General features: G+C 35.1%; 1 long non-coding RNA gene across 1 annotated transcript; it reads right to left on the bottom strand.

Annotated features, from left to right (window-relative positions):
- Positions 1–11701: 11701 nt before the first annotated feature.
- LOC147488528 (uncharacterized) lies at positions 11702–13840 on the bottom strand. The gene is made up of 3 exons (XR_015201940.1): positions 13650–13840; positions 11890–12038; positions 11702–11803 (listed from the first exon to the last, which is right to left on the bottom strand). It is a non-coding gene; the product is annotated as an uncharacterized LOC147488528 (long non-coding RNA).
- Positions 13841–18236: the final 4396 nt, after the last annotated feature.

Raw genomic sequence — 18236 nt, 5'->3', positions numbered from 1 at the left:
TTTCTATTTCTCCATCTTTTTCTCTCTTTCTCTACATTTTGGGTTTCAAAGAAAAAAATGGTTTTTGCTTACACTAAATCATACATATTTAATTAGAAGTCCTGTTTTATCCGTTATCCATTTCTACAAGTTCAAGATATCAAGTTTCAAACCGTGTGCTTGTTTGTTCGGCCGAGCGAATTTAATGAATATTTCAAAATTGTGTGCATTATCAAAATCAAATTCGTTACTCAGAGTTTATGTCTGGATCCCGTGAACATATATATCAGCACAGACATGCTTTACTTCAATTTTGCTTGTTATTCAATGAAAGATAAAAGGGTTCATGCTTAGGTTGAGTTTCTCGGGTAACTCAAATTGTGATAGAAATTGAGTTGTAGTTATCTCATTGTTAATAGATCCAATGGTCATATTTCGTTTCCTTTGTTATAATCATCGATTGGTCATATTTAGGCATATTTCCTTGTTATAATCATCGGTTGTAGTTGTCGCAAAAAACAAATTTACATGATAACTAGGCATATCTATACCCCGAACAAGTTTTGTAGTATTATGAGAAGACATAGCTAAAGAGAGAGTGGCCACTCTTTTCGCGGTACATTTTAAGGGCAAAACGAAAGCTAAAAGCCATGTTTTTTTCTCTATCCATTTCTCGCCAGAGTAGTCAGAATTTACTTAAAAGGTTCATAAAGTTATGAGTGAAAAATGTGAATTTAAAGAGAGATAGGTTGGGTCGGTAGATTTTAGAGTCTTCTAAAAACTTCTAGCAGTTAAAAGAAACATACAACTATACAAGTGTGCTTTATCCTTTTCTTCTTGTCGTATGAGTGCTGTTGTCCACAAGACAAGTGGGGCAAGCATAATGCCACATCTATAAATCTATTATACTTTAGGTTATGTGTGTTTTTTGTGGTTGGTGAACCAAATAAAGGAAATTAACAGAGAGAATGAGTCAGAACGTGGCATCTTGGCATGTATGGAGGATCATGCCTGGCGATAAGTATACTATTTTACAAGATCCAATGGTCAACAATACACTATTTTCCTTCTTGATCTATTTATGACTTAGTTCCTTGACTAGGATTTTTTTTGACCAACTTGCTTACTACTTTAGTTAGTTATTGATTATACTATAACTTATTGGTGGTTCGCTTCATTTATCTACAAGATTGCACATTTTGTACTCAAATTGATTTTAGTTTATAGAGTTATGAATATGATAAATATTTCTTTCATTTAGAACAAATGGAAAATGAGATGAAGAATGTTCAAGTCCCTTCAATTTTGGATGTGATGATTATTGTTTTATGTAACTAGATGCAATTTTTTATTTATTTCCAATGTATTCCAATTGAGATTTATTAAGTGTCAGAGTATCATAACTTACAAATGTGTGGATACAGGGAAAGTCATGTCAGATTCGGACGAAGAGGATATCATAATAGCAACTGCAGGGGCTACTGCCACATTCGCATCTCAGTATTATCTATACCATATAAGTAAAACTTCTTGTCATGATTCAAAGACTTAGTGGTGCAAAAGATATGTGGAGGAAGTGCTTAATGGTCACGATAAGCGTTGCCAAGAGAACTTTCGCATGGAAAAACATGTCTTCTTGCGGTTATGTGATATTCTATATACGAAAGGTCTACTTACCGACACTGATGGGGTAAGGCTTGAGGAACAACTAGCAATGTTTATGCTTACAGTTGGTCATAACGAAAGGAATCGAATCATTCAAGAACGTTTTCAACATTCTGGAGAAACAGTTAGTCGCCACTTCAACAATGTTTTGGATGCAATTGTGGCATTATCTGGAGATTTTTCCAACCTGCTGGGTCCAGTACGCCTCCTAAAATTCTTGAAGATGATAGATTTATCCATATTTTAAGGTATTATTTATGTACGATTGTTTTATTATTTAAATTGGTCGAGTCTGAATACGGTCTAACAATAGCTCAAAAAAATTTCACTAGGATTGTGTTGGAGCCATTGATGGAACACATATCCCCGCATTGGTTGGTTCAAAGGAGAGAGGTCCTTTTATAAATAGGAAAGGCATTGTTACTTAAAATGTTTTGGTGGCATGTTCATTTGACTTGCAGTTTCAAGTATGTACTTGCCGGTTGGGAAGGTTCCGCCACAGATTCACGTATTTTGACTTCGGCATTAACAAGAGCAGACAAATTATATGTACCAGAAGGTATATTACACTTATATTTGTTTATCATTGAATCTGGATTTTCTTTCAAAGCTAACAAATAGTTTTTTTGCTTTCCTAATTAATGTAGGTAAATATTATGTTGTGGATGCCGGGTATGCCAATACACCAAGTTTTATTGCTCCATTTCGTGGCACTCGCTATCACTTGAAAGAATATGGTGTCTTGGAACCTACAAATAGCAAAGAATTGTTCAATCTGTGACATTCATCGTTGAGGAATGCTGTCGAGCGTATCATTGGTATCTTAAAGAAGCGTTTTCCTATTTTGACCCTTGCTCCTCCATATCCATTTGAAACACAAGTGAAGATAGTCATAGCATGTTGCATTCTACACAATCACATACAAAGAGAGAAAACGTATGATTTAATTTTTAACTTGGAAGATTTTGAAGGCCAACAAGAATCTGAAGTAGTGCATAACAATGGGGGTGTGGAAAATATTAGTAGAGAAATAATACGAGAAATGGCAGCAGAGTTTAGAAAATCAATTGCTGATGCAATGTGGAGTGACTATGAAAGTTCAAAATGATGTAGTACTTATGAAGTTTTCTTTTACTTTATTTGTTTAATATATATGAAGAATGTAATAGCGATACTTATTTTGAATGACTTATATCGCCAAGTGCTTTTGTTTGTTTAGATTTATATTTATTTGGACTTTTCTTATCATATGCATTTCATTTCATATTTATTTGAAGTATATACGTAAAATGAAGAAAGAATAACTTACTGCTAATATGTTGTTCATGATAAACAAATTACAGTGTCTACCAAACACAGGACAAGTTAAAATCATGACAGAATAATTGAGGACCAAACAGCTTCCAGATTAATCATCTTTATGTAATACATCTGCAGAATTGGAACACCTAATTAGTGTTAAGCAATACAAAATCTTATGCGGCCAAACAGTGCCTTAGGGTATAAGCAATAAAACCATTCCTACTAAAATCCTCCACCATCTTAATTAAATACACTTGAACGATCTCCTAGCAGCAACTATATAATTCTATAGGAAACAGTTCAACCTATGCTGCAAAAGCCTAACCACACTTGATAACATTGTCTCCCTCAAGGTCCTCTCCATTCTGCACAGAAATACAACATGTTATAGACCAAAGAGACAAACCAATTATTTTAGAATTCTTATCTTTGTGGCAAACTGGAACATACCCAAGGCTAAAGTCAGTAGAGGACTGAAAATTTTACCCTCTATCTAAAATCTTGACATGTTCATGAGGTTAGCAAGAGTTAAATGTCTCTACATACTTAGAAATAAGGATTTTGGACTTGTCATTGGCTTTACCAAGACAAATGATGGTGGTAAAAACAGCCCTTCTTGAGCATTTATAAATATAAGTAAACAATAGGCATAAATGCATAATGACATCCACAAAATATCAAAAAAACAACATACATAAAATTCATACACAAACTAAAAATGACACACAAACATAATACCTGACGGCGTTACGTTGACCACGAAGTTCAGGAGGGAGTTTACGATCATTAACAACGTCAATAACAGAAGACAAACGATCAGCAAGCTTCTTTTCAGACTCGTTAATTTCTCGCCTTTGTACGTAATAATTTATTTGTGTTTTAATGACAAAGAAAAATTGAGAGGGTTTAAAAAAAAATATAATTGATTGGGTGGGATTTTGACGAAGAGTTTTTTTTTTTTGGGTTGGTAAGAATGGAATCGAACTTGGGAGGTTTTGCTCAAAGAGATTTTTATTTTTTTGGGTTATTATGACAGGCGAACAATTTTGGGTTATTATTATTATTATTATTATTTGTAAAGGTCGGGGTGGGGTTTTGAGTTTTGACGAAGGTTTTTTTTTTAATCTTTTTCTTTTCTATTAAGGTTGTTACGCGAACAGTTCTCAAAATTGGGTGTGAGTTTGTCTTTTTTATGCCAAACTTTTATAAAAAGCTGAGGTATCCACCTCATCATAAAACAAAAAAAAAAAAAAAAAAGGGGGGAGGGGGTCCGATGTGGGTTACTGGGAGCATTCTCGACTGTTCTATATCAACTAATTTGATTGTGATACTTGTCAGTTGTCACACAACCATAAAATACAGGCAGGTTGTGCACTCTTGCTAATTAATAGAGTAAAGATATTTTAGAGAGAAGATCGATCAGTTGTCATGGAGTTGCTGGAAATTTTATTATTTTATAAGAATGAAAAATAGAAACTTAAAAACTTACTTGGTAATCACTTTAGCAAGTCCAGATAAAAAAAGCATATCCTCTTTGGTAATCATGATATTCATAGAAATTGTAGTAACATATTTGATGCCATAGACGAATGTAAAAGCTTTAAACCCTGTTCTACACATGGTATGTGAAAGAGTAAATAATTGTTAAGAAAAAAGAGAAAATGATATTGGAAAAAGGATGAAAGGAATTTCCATTTAATTAGGTTTCCGCTCTTGTCCTTATTGAGTCCATTCATAATTCAATATCAAGGAGCTACCATCTACTAACATGCTAAAGTTGTAGGAAAAATTGGATTGGCTTGCCTTGTACCCGTATTTTACAATTATTAATATCTCGCAATCAAAATCTAATGTTTATTACTAATGTATAGAATTGAAAGAAAAATAGTAGTTTGACAAATAAGTTCAACAATATCTTGATTTTGTGCTATATCTTGATTTTGTAAGTCACCCATTCAAGCAATAAATAACCATAACTCAACATACATATCCTATATCGGCTTAAAGATAAATAAACTTAATGGAAACTAAGTCGCCCATAATCTTGATATTTAAACCTAAAAATTGAAAAATAAAATAGTCTAAAGATAAAAACTAACAATGGTTTTAGATTCAGCATTGTCGTCCCACAAATTGAGAGTGAATTCGCAGAGATTGATGTTTTCCGCAACCATGTAGTTCATATGTGAAAGAGTCACCGGTATAGTCTTTTTGTTTTCTGTCCCAAAAAAAATGAATAACTATTCATCAAAATTGCTAAATTATATTGAACTATATTTTGCCACTTGAAACAAAGAAAATAAAAGAAGTTCACCACAAATTAAAAGAAGAAGATCAAAATCACTGTACATACCTACAATGCTTTCATTTCAGCTTTTTGCCCATTCTGACAAATACCCACCAACCAATTCCTTGCAATAGTATAAATTTTCAATAGAAAAAAAATAATAAGTAGAACTACTAATTGATACTTGCAATCACATAGGTTTTCTCCAACATACAAAGAGAAAACATTTTCACAAAGAAATAATTTTTTTTTGGGACGACCTGTTTTACAAAGATTACAATCATGTACGTACGTTCTCTCCAACATACAACATTGGAGAGGATTGATGCAAAACGTAAAGGGGTTGCAATCAACTAATTGATAAACAAATTGTGATAAGAAGGGAGTAAGATTAGTCCACCTAGAAGCTGAATAACTGGCCACCATTTTTTGAACCATGTCTTAGGCCTAGGCAAGTTGTCTAGGCTTTGAATTGGAATCCATGAGAAACCATATTTCTTGGGTCATTGGCAATGGTACTGCAGTGGATTTGTGGCGAGATGCTTGGGCTAGACCTAGTTCAGTGGCTGACTTGCTCCCTCACATCGACTGGCGCATCCCCAAAACCAGAGTTAGCGACTTGATAAGGAACAACCAGTGGAATTTCCCTACCGTAACTCTGCAGCTCTTTGAGACACTAGGCATGCCACTTCTCTCTCTACCCCCACCTTGCAATGAGCTAGATGATTGCTGAATTTGGAAGCCTGACAAGGAAGGCAAGTTCACGGTCATCTCGGCTTATGACACTATTAGGGAAAAGGGGAATATTGTCTGGTGGCACCACAACATCTGGAACAGCTACATTCATCCCAAAATTGCTGGAATGGCTTGGAAGATTATGCAACATATCATACCAACAGCTGACAAAGTTACAAGCAAAGGTATCCAATTGGCTTTACGATGTAACGGATGCAAGGAAGATGAAGAAAGCTTTGACCATCTATTCTGGTACTGCCCAAACTCTCAGGTTCTTTAGGATTGGATTAAAAGCTTATTCCAGATAAATGCATTATCAGTTCCCGGAAACGGCGATATGAATGAAATTCTGAAAGCGGCAAATCATGCAAGTCCACTGATTAAGGAATTGGACGAAAGAAGCAATACCGAAGTCAGTTGGTTGGTAGCAATATGGAAGATGAGAAATGCGCAGATGTACAATGACTCAAACTTCAACCATCGTTATATAAGAAAGTTGGTCTGGCAAGGAATGTATACGACGGGCAGACTGTCCAAGAGCTACATGTTCAACTTAGTCAAGGAATTGGCAATCTTACACTCTCTGGGGATCGAATGCAAGCCCAAGCCAATAAAAGCAATTCAACAAGTCAAATGGCACCCACCAGAGGAAGGAGTGGTTAAGATCAGTTGTGATAGTAGCTCTATCTGTAACGCCCGTATTTTTTAATACGTATTTTTATAATTATTAATTAATTAAATTATTTATTTTCAAAATTCGTCGGACTGGACTCGGGATATGTGGGCCTGGTTTTGGGCCCGAGTCTGTGTTGGGCTTGGGTTTCGGACCCAAGTATATAAACACTTTTTCTAGAAAATAGGGTTAAGAGAATAATAAAATATTAAAAATGGAGGCAGAGATGAAAGCTGGATTGCTGGAGGGTGGAGCGCGACGATTCGGACTAGGAGGATTCGTCGAGCTGTTCATTTAAGGTGAGTAGCTATTTTTGCTATTTCACCAAAGTTATAGTTTTTGTGTATTGGTGTAAAAGTTTATGTTTTTATACTGCTCATTATCTGGTTTTATTCTGCGTAGTGTTCGTCGTGTTGTTAAAACTTAAAACTCTAGAAGTAGATATTGAACTGTCGGAACTGTTGGGACTCGGAAGTCGTCAATGGCGGGCCGCGAGTCCAAAACGGATTTATGATTATATTTATTGTGATAACGTGGGGTATGGATATATTGTTTGTAACTGTTATTTGGTGTTTTGGTTGGTTGATGTGGTCGGGCTATCGATTTAAGCTTGTGTTGTTAGAGTTTCATCGAAGCTTCAAGAAGCGGTAATGGCGTCGCCAATGCCAGAGAAAAAAAAAATAGAGAGCGAAATCCTCTGGGACGATTTGTTTGAATTTTTGTGGTGATGTTAGATTTGTTGGTCGGAGATTAGGTGTTGTTCGGAGCGGTGAAGGTTGGTCCTGGCTGTTAATGGCGGTGGCAAGGGATAGCCCAATTTTATTTAAAACTGTGTTGTTGGTTGGGGGGTTTTGATTGTGGACTGTGGACTGTCTAATTGTGTTACGTTTTATGTTGTATGTTATAAGGACAACTATAATAATAAAATGCTGTGGAAGTTTGTATAATTTGGTAGTCATTATCTAAGAAAGATTTGACAGTGATGTTGTGTATTTTTGACACGTGACGATATTGAGATGTTAGGAGATATTATATTCCTAATACGTTATAATAAAAATGTATGTGATACGTTGAAGCATTGTGACATGATATAATATGCTGGGATAATTATATTAATGCAATATCTTGGAGAAATGTATATACACTCCATTATTTTATATGTGAGATGCTAATATAGTATCGGTGAATATTTGCCCACGGGATTGTGGCGTAGTGCAATAATATATTGGCACGTGAAAGAATGAAAGTGACTATGAGATATAATTGAGATATTTCTATATATTGTGGCTTAGTGCAATAAGGTAATTGACCTGCACGTGATATAGTAGAAATGTTTATGAGTCATTAATGTATGACACCTGAATAAATTACGTAACGAAAATCCTAGAACCTGACTACCACAACTCATGTGATTGGCCCTCCTGGCATTTCAGTTAATCTGAATGGCCTTCGGGCTGCCCTTCCGGGCGCTTCGATTAATTTTGAATGGCCCTCCCGGGCGTAACCCGAATAGTGGCTTGTTTATTCCGTTCGCAAAATAGAACGATGATGCGCAATATTTTATGCCGAATAGTGGCATTACTTACATAATTGCTTCCGTGTGAGGATTTACCTGGTGTGCGGCATCCCGCTCAGGGTGGTTACGCACGGAGTGGTTCATTATGTAAGGGGAGGCATGTGGATGTACATGTTCGGCGTTGGGTAGCGATTGTGGTAGCCAGGGAAACTAGGTAAGACATAGATACGACGTGATTTTAGGGACACGCAAAGAAAACCTTAATTAATATAATTATGGTAATATGTTTGTTAATGATGTATATGTAGATAGATGATTATATATGGTTTTGCAGAAGGGTGGGTCAAACTAATTACTTTGGGCAGAGACGACCCACTCGTGATTGAGCATGAAATGAGGTAATGCATTATATAATATGTTTGTTTGGTTATTTGTTTAGTTGAACCTAAAGGCCTCGATGGAGGAACTACATGCCTTATTTATTATGTGTATAGTTTGTTGTGTGGTTAGTAGGAAGTTAAAGGCCTCAATTGGAGGAACTACCGCCTTTAATTATTATTCTTAAGGATGTTGTATTTGTCGTTGAAAGTTAAGGCGCCTCGGTGGAGGAACTAACTGCCTTGTGGATTGTGTTTATATTTGTATAAGTATATGTTGTTTTTAGGGCTACTCACACCAGCATTGTTTATAATGTTGACCCGATTTGCATGTTTGCTTATCGGGTGTGTTCATTAAATGAACATAGTTGATAAGTCTTGACAGGTTTTTAGTGATGAAGAAGATTGGTTGTTGCTTGTGGTTTGCGTTAGCATTGCATCTCAGGATAAGTTTTGTTTTCCCTTGAGGTGATATAGATTTTCAGTTGAGATAAGGTTATTTGCATTTTCATTTGTAAATTGTTTTTGGTAATGAAGATGACTATTGTTTAAGTTAAAAATTTTATTGGTTTTAATTATCCGCATATTTTAAAACTGTTTATGGGTTTTTGGGAGTGGAGAGTGCGTCACACCTCGGAAATCGAAGAGTCAGGGACAAATAATGTTTTTCCGAATTCTGTCTAAATTCGGGGTGTGACACTATCGGTAATCCTGGTCGAGGGGGTGTGGGGTTAATCTTCAGAGACCATCATTGCCACTTGCTTGGAGTACTTGCATAAGGACTGGGAATAGTTACCAACTATGAAGCAGAGTGTCAAGCACTAACTCTGGCAGTGGAAGGTGCAGTTGCAAGAAACTAGACACGTGTTTGGCTAGAAACAGATTCACAGTCAGTTGCACTTGCCTTCTCTAATGGCCACATTCCCTGGGTTCTGAAATTGAGATGGGCGAGGGCTACTGCTGCGCTCACCTACTATAGGATATCGCATGCTGGAGGGAAGCCAACTTCAGCGCGGATGCTGCGACAAAGCATGGAGCCACTTTAGACCAGGATGATTTTGTATGGAGCGTGGATAGACCTCCTTTTGTCACAAGTTTGGAAAACCAGGACCAGTTATACTTTAGATTTTCTTAGAGTGTAGCAAGATGCCCTTTTGTTCATTTTGTTCCTTATGTAGTAAGAAACTCTAATATGTAACCTTTTATTTATCTTTATAATATATTCACATTTGTTTGCAAAAAAAAAAAAGGCAAGTCATCTAGGCATTGCCTAGCGCCGAGCCTAGGTCATTTTTGAGAATACTACATTATACCACAAATTAAATCACTAATTTGAGTTGGTTTGCAGCAACAATACACTCATGCATTTTCAACAACCCATTGAGAATTTTGTCTTTCGAAAAAGGAATGGATACAGGAAAGTGAAGCCATCACCCCAGTTAAAAATACTCCTCATTATTGGAATCGTTCGATCACAAATTACTTCATATATGACAATACGATGAGTTTTGACAAAGAAATCAACACAATCTTTAAAAGGAACTTCTCTAAGTTAACCAATAACAATACATATACAATGATCATTACAATAATTAAGCATAATACTTGTACGTCATTCCTTCCAAATATATATATATATATATTCCCTACATTCACATATATATTCGGTGCAAGTGGATATCCAAATATTCGAATCCGATTCGAATTTGTATTCGAAAAATCAGATATTATCTGAAAATTTCGGATTCGGATATTTTTTTTGTCCGAACTGATTTTGGATACGGATTCGGATACTGCCATATACGCATCCGATAATATCCGATCCGATTTTAAAAATTAATATTTATTATATATAATTAATTTATTCATTTTTATTGTATAAAATATTATATAAAATCATAAACTAATAATATAAAACTATAATAACAAAATAATAATAATAATAAATGACAAATATATATATTTATACTAGTTTTTATCGTGGTAAAATGAATTATTCAAAGCAAATAAATTTTAATTAATTTTAATTTTCGGATTGGATATTATCCGATATCCGTTTCGGATGTCCGAAATCGGATTCGGATACTTTTTTTAATATCCGTCAGATTCGGATTCGGATATCGGTATAAATTTTCGGATACAGGCATATCCGCATCCGAACCTATCCGTTTGCACCCCTATGTGAATGTGAATATGAATGTAAATGTGTTAGTTAGATAGGGAAAGGGCTATAAGGTTTAACTCTAATAATTTCTATCTCATGAAAATTCAACCAAGGAAAGGTCTCCATATGAATTTGACCTACAATTCCTTCACAACTTCAAATTGGGCAGATTCACTAACAAAGGAACCCGCTAGTTTGCCACCAATCTCTCATTCGTTTAAGAAATAAATAAAGCTAACCAAGGACAGACTCAAGGAATAACTTTCAGTGTTATAGATATGCTAAGCTAGATGGACATGCAGGGGACGCATATTGAAAATCAACGCAGTATATGATCTCAATGAATTTTGGAATTCTGTGGTTTTTATAATTTTTAAAATTTCAATTTATCCTCCCTGTAGACCTAGAAAATTGATAAGGAGATGTGAGAATCACTTGCAGAACCTCTTAGTAGCCTACCACTGTCAAAAGTATAAAGCAAATTAAGCATTCTTGGTAATAAATAATAATCAAACAAGATGATGAGTGACCAATAAGCTACAGGCCTACAGCTACCAATGACATCTTATTACTTTTACCAATGTGTACATTCAAATAAGAGAATACCAACTTGGAATTCATCAAACACTTCCTAAGCTGGTTTCCATTGCCAAGTGATGAATTATGATTCAACCACTAAAATAGTAGAGTGCTTTCAAGTTTCAATTAAACCTTTCACTAAATATTGTAATACAACACATAAATATTGTAATACCACACATACATAATATGATTGTAGACTCAGTTACCTTTCAAAGCACCTAGACTTTCTTCGGTCATTCATGCTAATTTACATCAACACCATAAGGCTCTATAACCCATGTGATACTCTGTGTAGAAACCAACAACTTAGATTTAAAATTAAAAACACTTTTACATTAACGTAAACCAAGTAGCAATTGATCGAGGACTTAAGGTATAACCAAATATATATAACACCGCTCAATAAGACTGAGCATATCACCTGAAGTCTCCAACTTAATTTCATCTTCATTGAAATGGCGTATTTTGAATTCATAAAAAGGTCCCTTGCCAAATTTCCCATCACCTCTGACCATAAAGGTGTCTGAAATATTAAGGAAGTGATATATGTAAGAGGTCATTTCATGTATGGAACATATTCAAAACTATAAGAACGAAGCCAAAACAAACCTTTTGAAAAAGCTTGCAACACGGGTTCCAGCCTAAGAAGGCATCGCTTGGGATCCTTTTTTTCTTCCTTGTATAGCTTCTACCGGTTTGGACTTCGGAGTGAAGACAGCCTCGACATGAAATTAATAAGTGATGGCGGAACAAATTCCCTGTTCAGTATATTAGTTGTCATGGATCAAACAGAGTGTGAACAAAGAACAAGCATTTCTCACGAAAGTAAAGAAAAATAATTATAACAAAAATGAATATGAGGTTTCTCCAAATTTAAAAAGACAAATATGAGTGTAGTCACTTACTTTCATTTACACATACTCAAAATGGATCAAAGCCTATATTATCAATGTATCCCCTAAAAGGCTTATGTTCATGGCTAATTCCTGTCAATAGACTGGGTGAAACCTCTAAGTACCATAAAGCTAGAAAGCTAGGGTGGTATTAGATTCACATACAAAAAATCATACACCATGATACTAATTGGAGTAACATTATTTGACACGGGTTACTCAGAAACGTACTTAATTGAAAAATAAAATTAATTAGATAGATATATATTAAGGTATCTCAAAAAAATCATATAGTTTCTCATAGTATTTTTTTAGTATAAAAATATAAGGTGTATATATTACTTATAATAACAATCAGGAAAAATTCCTCTTAAAATCAACAACTAAAATTACTAAAGGCGATCCTTAGATTACCAATTCTGCAAGCATAATGAGTTATTCTACTGAACAAAGGAACTAATTCATTGATTTCTCAAGCACATGGAAACAAATTTCAGATTCAATATGATAGATAGTAATACGGATGCCAAAGGATCATATTTAGCCAACTTACAATCACAATTGGGAAAAAGTAACAATACTTAAGGAACAAAGTGGCACCTTAACAACATATCTCCACGTTGGAACAAAGTTTAGAATTGAAGTCCCTCAATGAATGGAGTGCAGCTACTGTGAACTTGTCAAATTACTAATGCTTTTACAAAGGATTCATATCAGAGAGTGGGGAATTTTTAAGCAATTCGAGAAGAATGATTATGGAGTCAAGGAGAAAAGAATTCTTCGTGCGATTATTTTCATTTATCCAAAAAATTGATTTCAATCTATCTATAATTTCATTTTCCAGGAACCTAAAACTCTCTGAATCAAACACAACCTGTATGTGTACATATGGCAAGTAAAATGTACTAACAGGGAATATTAAAAGGGATCCATTAGATCAATAGGTATTGATAACAATAATAATATGCTCTTGTAAGTTTGGAACTTTATAATAATGTATACTAACTGAGCAATTTTCCTTAGATTGTTTCTATATTTTTTTCCCCCTTTTCTTATATAAGTAAACTTCTTAAAAGGTCATGCATTCGAAAAGATTCAGAACAAACACAAACTTAAAAATAATCAATGTAGGCCTAAAGCTCAAAACTGGTCAATGTAGTACCCACTTACGTGTAAAGAAATCGTCGGGTAGAAGATGGACTATTATAGAGGAAGCATTAAACTAAAAAAATCCTATGGTCATGTTCACGCAAGAGCTAAGTGAATACATTAATATCAATTAAATGAGAACAGACTTGTGAAAAACAAAAGACTTCAATCGCATGATCGAAACATAATATTTTAATGATTAACTTGCATTGTCTGTTAATCTTAGCTTCCTCGATCTCAATCCTTTCGAAAATGTAACCTCTTCTCATTTTTAGTAAGAATGAAATGGTTTCTTTGACTAGACAAAAAAAAAAAAAAATACCATACCCGAAGTAGAAATTCAAATTGTGAAGTCGTGAAGAATTTTTTGAATAGTCGGCTTTAGGTTTCTGTTGACATGGGAGATGAGAGAGAGGTAAGGAGGGTAGGGGCTTTTTTAGTTTTGGTGATTAAAGTTGGGATGGGTTTTTGTCTGGTTTTGTTCTTAGCAAAGGAAGGGTTCGTTTTTGTTTTGTTTGGGATTCATCGCAAACAATTGAAAAATTGAAAAGAGGACGTGTTTTTACTTTTTCTTCCAAAAAAATCTGAGATAGCAACATTTGAGAAAAAACGGGGCTGACAGTGAATTTCACTGGTAGCATTGTCAACTGTAAAGTCCTCGTTTCACTGGGAACATTTAAATACACTTGCGAATTTTTGACCGAATATTTGATCATACCGGTTTTTTGAATCACTAAATAATTTTTGAATTATTTTCGTACCGAATTTTTGTCGTATCCCGAATTGCTAACAAAGAGTCATTCTATGTAAACTGTAACCTTTATGAGATATTGAGATAACACAACTGAATACTGTCCCAGAATGAATGTTCTTCTTAATCCATGTGCAAACTGTAAAATACTTTTTTGCTAAAATGTAAACTGCAAACTAGCCGTTAGTTTTTGATAATCTATATATTTTTTTAAATATGAAAGGCGATACCATTATATGTTTTTCGTAATCAGTTTATAACAAGAGAAATCAGGAGTCTCGAGAGATTTTTCAAAACTTGAAATTAGGGATAATATAAAGAATAAGCCAAAACTATTAGAATTTCTACTTTGGGAAATTCTGCTTCATGCCTTAGAGCATCTCTAATGGGGGGTGTAAACCATATAGAGTGGAAAATTTAGGACATCTCTAATGGAGAGTGTAAAATCCACCTCCACATAGGTGCCATTAGGATTATACACTCTATCTACCTCCCAAGTAAATAAGGTCTATATTTACACCTTGTGGCTCTTCCAATGGTAGGGGGAAGATAATGTGTAAAAATAGATATCGACTGACTTAAATTGTCGTTTAGAGAGTAACAGACTTGGCACGTCGCAATGATATTAAATAAATGTTGAAACTAGTGTAGTAAAGGCGTTAAAGCGCACCTAAGGCGTAACACCCTCTTGTGCCTTGCCTTAAAGGCATTGGCGTGGCGCTTTGATTAAAGTGAGGCGCGTAGTAATAAAAAATAGATATATCAAATAAAAAATAAAATAAATATTAAATATAACATGAATTATCACTGATTTGCTTAGCCAAATTTTAAAATTAATTTTATGTGATTGTAAACATAAAACCATATGTAGTTATTGAAAAGAAAAATCTTAAGCAATAAGTAAAGAGCAAAATAAAACTCGTATCTCTTAATACAATTTAGCTCAACCTCAATAAACTAAAATAATAAACCGATCAAATTGAGCCAAATGAAATCTTCATAAAATAGAACACGTGATTCAAATTTTAGAATCCCGTAAAACTTCATTTAAAATTTAATCCATCTTTATGTCTTCTCTCAATCTATACAACTTAACAACAACTAGTCAAAATTAAGTTTAAAGTGTACTCCACAATGAAACTTACTAAATTTGTACAATTTCTTATATCATACAATAATTTGATCGAGTGTAAATGTGTCACGTATAGCAAAAATTGTAAAAAAAAACGAAAAAACTGTAAAAGTTGATAAGGCGCGCGCCTTATGCACCTCGTGCCTCGACAAAAGGCGCAAAAAGGCACGCCTTATGTTACCTCTCGCGCTTTGGTCAAGGCGAGGCACTAAAGTGCACCTAGGCGCGCGCCTTGACTACACTGGTTGAAACGTGTGTTGAAGTGACGTCCATGACTTCTATTTTCACTTAAACCCATAGCGACGGACTGGATCCGTAGTGAAGCCATTAAATAATCTTGAGACGTGATTTCAAGTGACGTTTGAATTTTTTTTTCTTTGGGACATGTGTTGGAGTGTCGCGCGGGCTATTTTATCAACTAATAGCGGGATGAGAAATTCCCACCCCCTCTATCAACTGATAGAGTTTTTTGACACTTGGGGTATAAATTTTCCACTCTATACGGTTTACACTCTATTGGAAATGCTCTTACACCCAAAGTGTCAAAAAATTATATCCAATAGGAGTGCTAAACCGTCAGTTGATAGAGGGGGTGGGGATAATATAAAGAATAAGCCAAAACCATTAGAATTTCTGCTTTGGGAAATTCTGCCCACCGTAAAAGGAAAACCATAATAGAGAATGGATCCAATGAAAAGCCCAACCATATTCTAAAGTCCGCGTTTTATATTTACAATCTTGACGCTTGCACGATTTTCAAACGGAGAAGAAATTGAAGGGTTATAGTAAACCTACGATAAGGAATTAAGGGCGGTCTTAAGGCTGTAAAAACGAAACACAGTTGTTCCTGAAAAGTTATTAGTTGGGGTGTTATTCCAGCGGTTCATCTTGATCTCACGTGTTGGACTGAAGTTTCAGTGGCTTGGCAACCAAGTTTGAGTAGGAGACGAACTAGAATTAATAAAAACTCGTGTCCTAATACTATTAGGGTCCGGAAACACGTTAAGCTTGCTCAGCGTCTATATAAGATGCATTCCCATTTGTTTCTGTAACGAAGGTATTTATCAAACTATCTCTCAAGTGTCAAACCCTATTTACTACCAGCCCTCTCATATCCTTCTTCTCTTCAATTTCTTCTAAACAATGAAAAAAGAGTCTCATTATCAGCGTTTTGATAGGGGCAAACAAGAACAGCATATCATTGTGATGAGACATGGTGATCGGTTAGACTGTGCAGATTCACTTTGGCAATCAACAGCAGAACGACGCAGGTAAAGCTAGAGCTTTCTCCATAGGAAAACAATTCAAGGACAATCTTTCAGTACCAATCCACCGAGTTATTGTATCGCCTTTCTTGCGTTGCGTACAAACGGCTTCACAGATTGTATCAGCACTATGTACTGTCGACGATAACCCAAACTACATGGACATAGATAATGAGGTCAAGGTAACGATCGAGTATGGATTGTGTGAGGTCTTCAATAGAAGAAACTTGGCTAGGGCTCCTAAACACGGGAAAAACGTCGGATTTAATGTCTCGGAGATGGGACAGTGGAAACAATGGAACCTTTATGCGACCAGTTGCCAGATTGGCAAGAGCGACCTGAATCTGCAAAGCTTAGATATGCAACGGTTATTCGCTCGCTAGCACAGAGGTTTCCGTTCGAAAACTTGCTACTCGTTACGCATAAGATGGGAGTCAAGACAGCTGTTTCTTCATTCAGGAAAGATAAGTATGTTTACGATGTTGATTATTGCGGATATTCACACTTAAAAAGACATCTTTTATAGACCAAAAAAGTATCTTATTACCGGAGTCTATGACGTGATTACCAAAAGTGGGGAATCTGGTATTAAATTCTGCCCGCTCATTGACAAGGCCCTATATGTATCATGATGTCTTCTAGTTTTTGTACAGATAAATTCTTTGGCATCCCATCCAACCGTTCTGGATTACAAAAGAATTGAAACAACTTCCTCGAGCTTGTAAAGTTGTAAATGCTTACAATTTTTCCAAAATTTTAATACAGTTTTTATGTTTAGTTTCACATAATTCACTGTTTTTATTATCCACTCATTGTTTATACTTGATACTGTAACAGAGCAGAATGTACGTACCAGTGAGCCATAACAACACAGATGCTCTTTTCTTGCAGTTGTTGACTACTTGTGAGAGATTGAGACTAAGTTCATTGCTGGAAACTTTGAGGTAACAACAAAAGGTAGAAAATCTGGTATGGTGTTTAATACTGTAGCCTGTTGAGTGCACGCTAAGTAAGACGTTTGTGAGGCATAACACGGTGTATTCCTCAGTTTGTGTCATAGACTAGAATATAATGTTCTTGACAATGGTGTTCATACAATTATATTGTAGACAGTATGCATTTGTTAATTGGATGAACACAGCTGTTGTTACTCAAAATTTAACAAACTTTTGTTTTAGTCTGTCTCGTCATTGTGAATTGTATTAGTTTAGCGAATTAGGTTGGATAATCTAAGCAGTGTGAGTTGTAAGTGAATTTATCTAATGGTACTTGTGGAAAGGTTTAGGAACAGTTGAAAAGCATATGCAAGAGAAGGTTTCCTGAAAAACGAGCTAACAGGATGCAGAACGGTTTAAACTTATTCCAGGGAGAAAGATCTTTTTCTCATTTGCGTATTTGATTTTCCAAATCTCAATGTTGCCTGTTGTAAAAACATCCAGCTTTAATTAACCTATGCGTGCTTAAGTTATAAGAAATGTCATTGTCGCTGAAGGTTCGGTTGAGTGAGAAGCAAAATGTTAAACATTTATGTCTCCATTTCCTAAATTTGTATTCCTGGTTATTCAAAAGCACCTTTAGTTGACTTTCGGCATGATATATTCTTGTTTCTCTTGATTCTGTGTCTGTTCCTCTAATTTTTCTTTCTTACTCTTTCAATCGATAAACAACACTGTTTCCATTAAATACCTAACCTGTAGACATAAAAAATTCTTCAACTGCAAAAAAATTGTACTGGAATACTTTGTCCTGGCAATGAAATTGGCCTT

The sequence above is a fragment of the Coptis chinensis genome, chromosome 7 (assembly GCF_015680905.1).
Source record: "Coptis chinensis isolate HL-2020 chromosome 7, ASM1568090v1, whole genome shotgun sequence".
Taxonomy (NCBI): Eukaryota; Viridiplantae; Streptophyta; class Magnoliopsida; order Ranunculales; family Ranunculaceae; genus Coptis; species Coptis chinensis.
The sequence above is the reverse complement of the archived record's forward strand: the minus strand, read 5'-3'. Positions and strand labels throughout refer to the sequence as shown.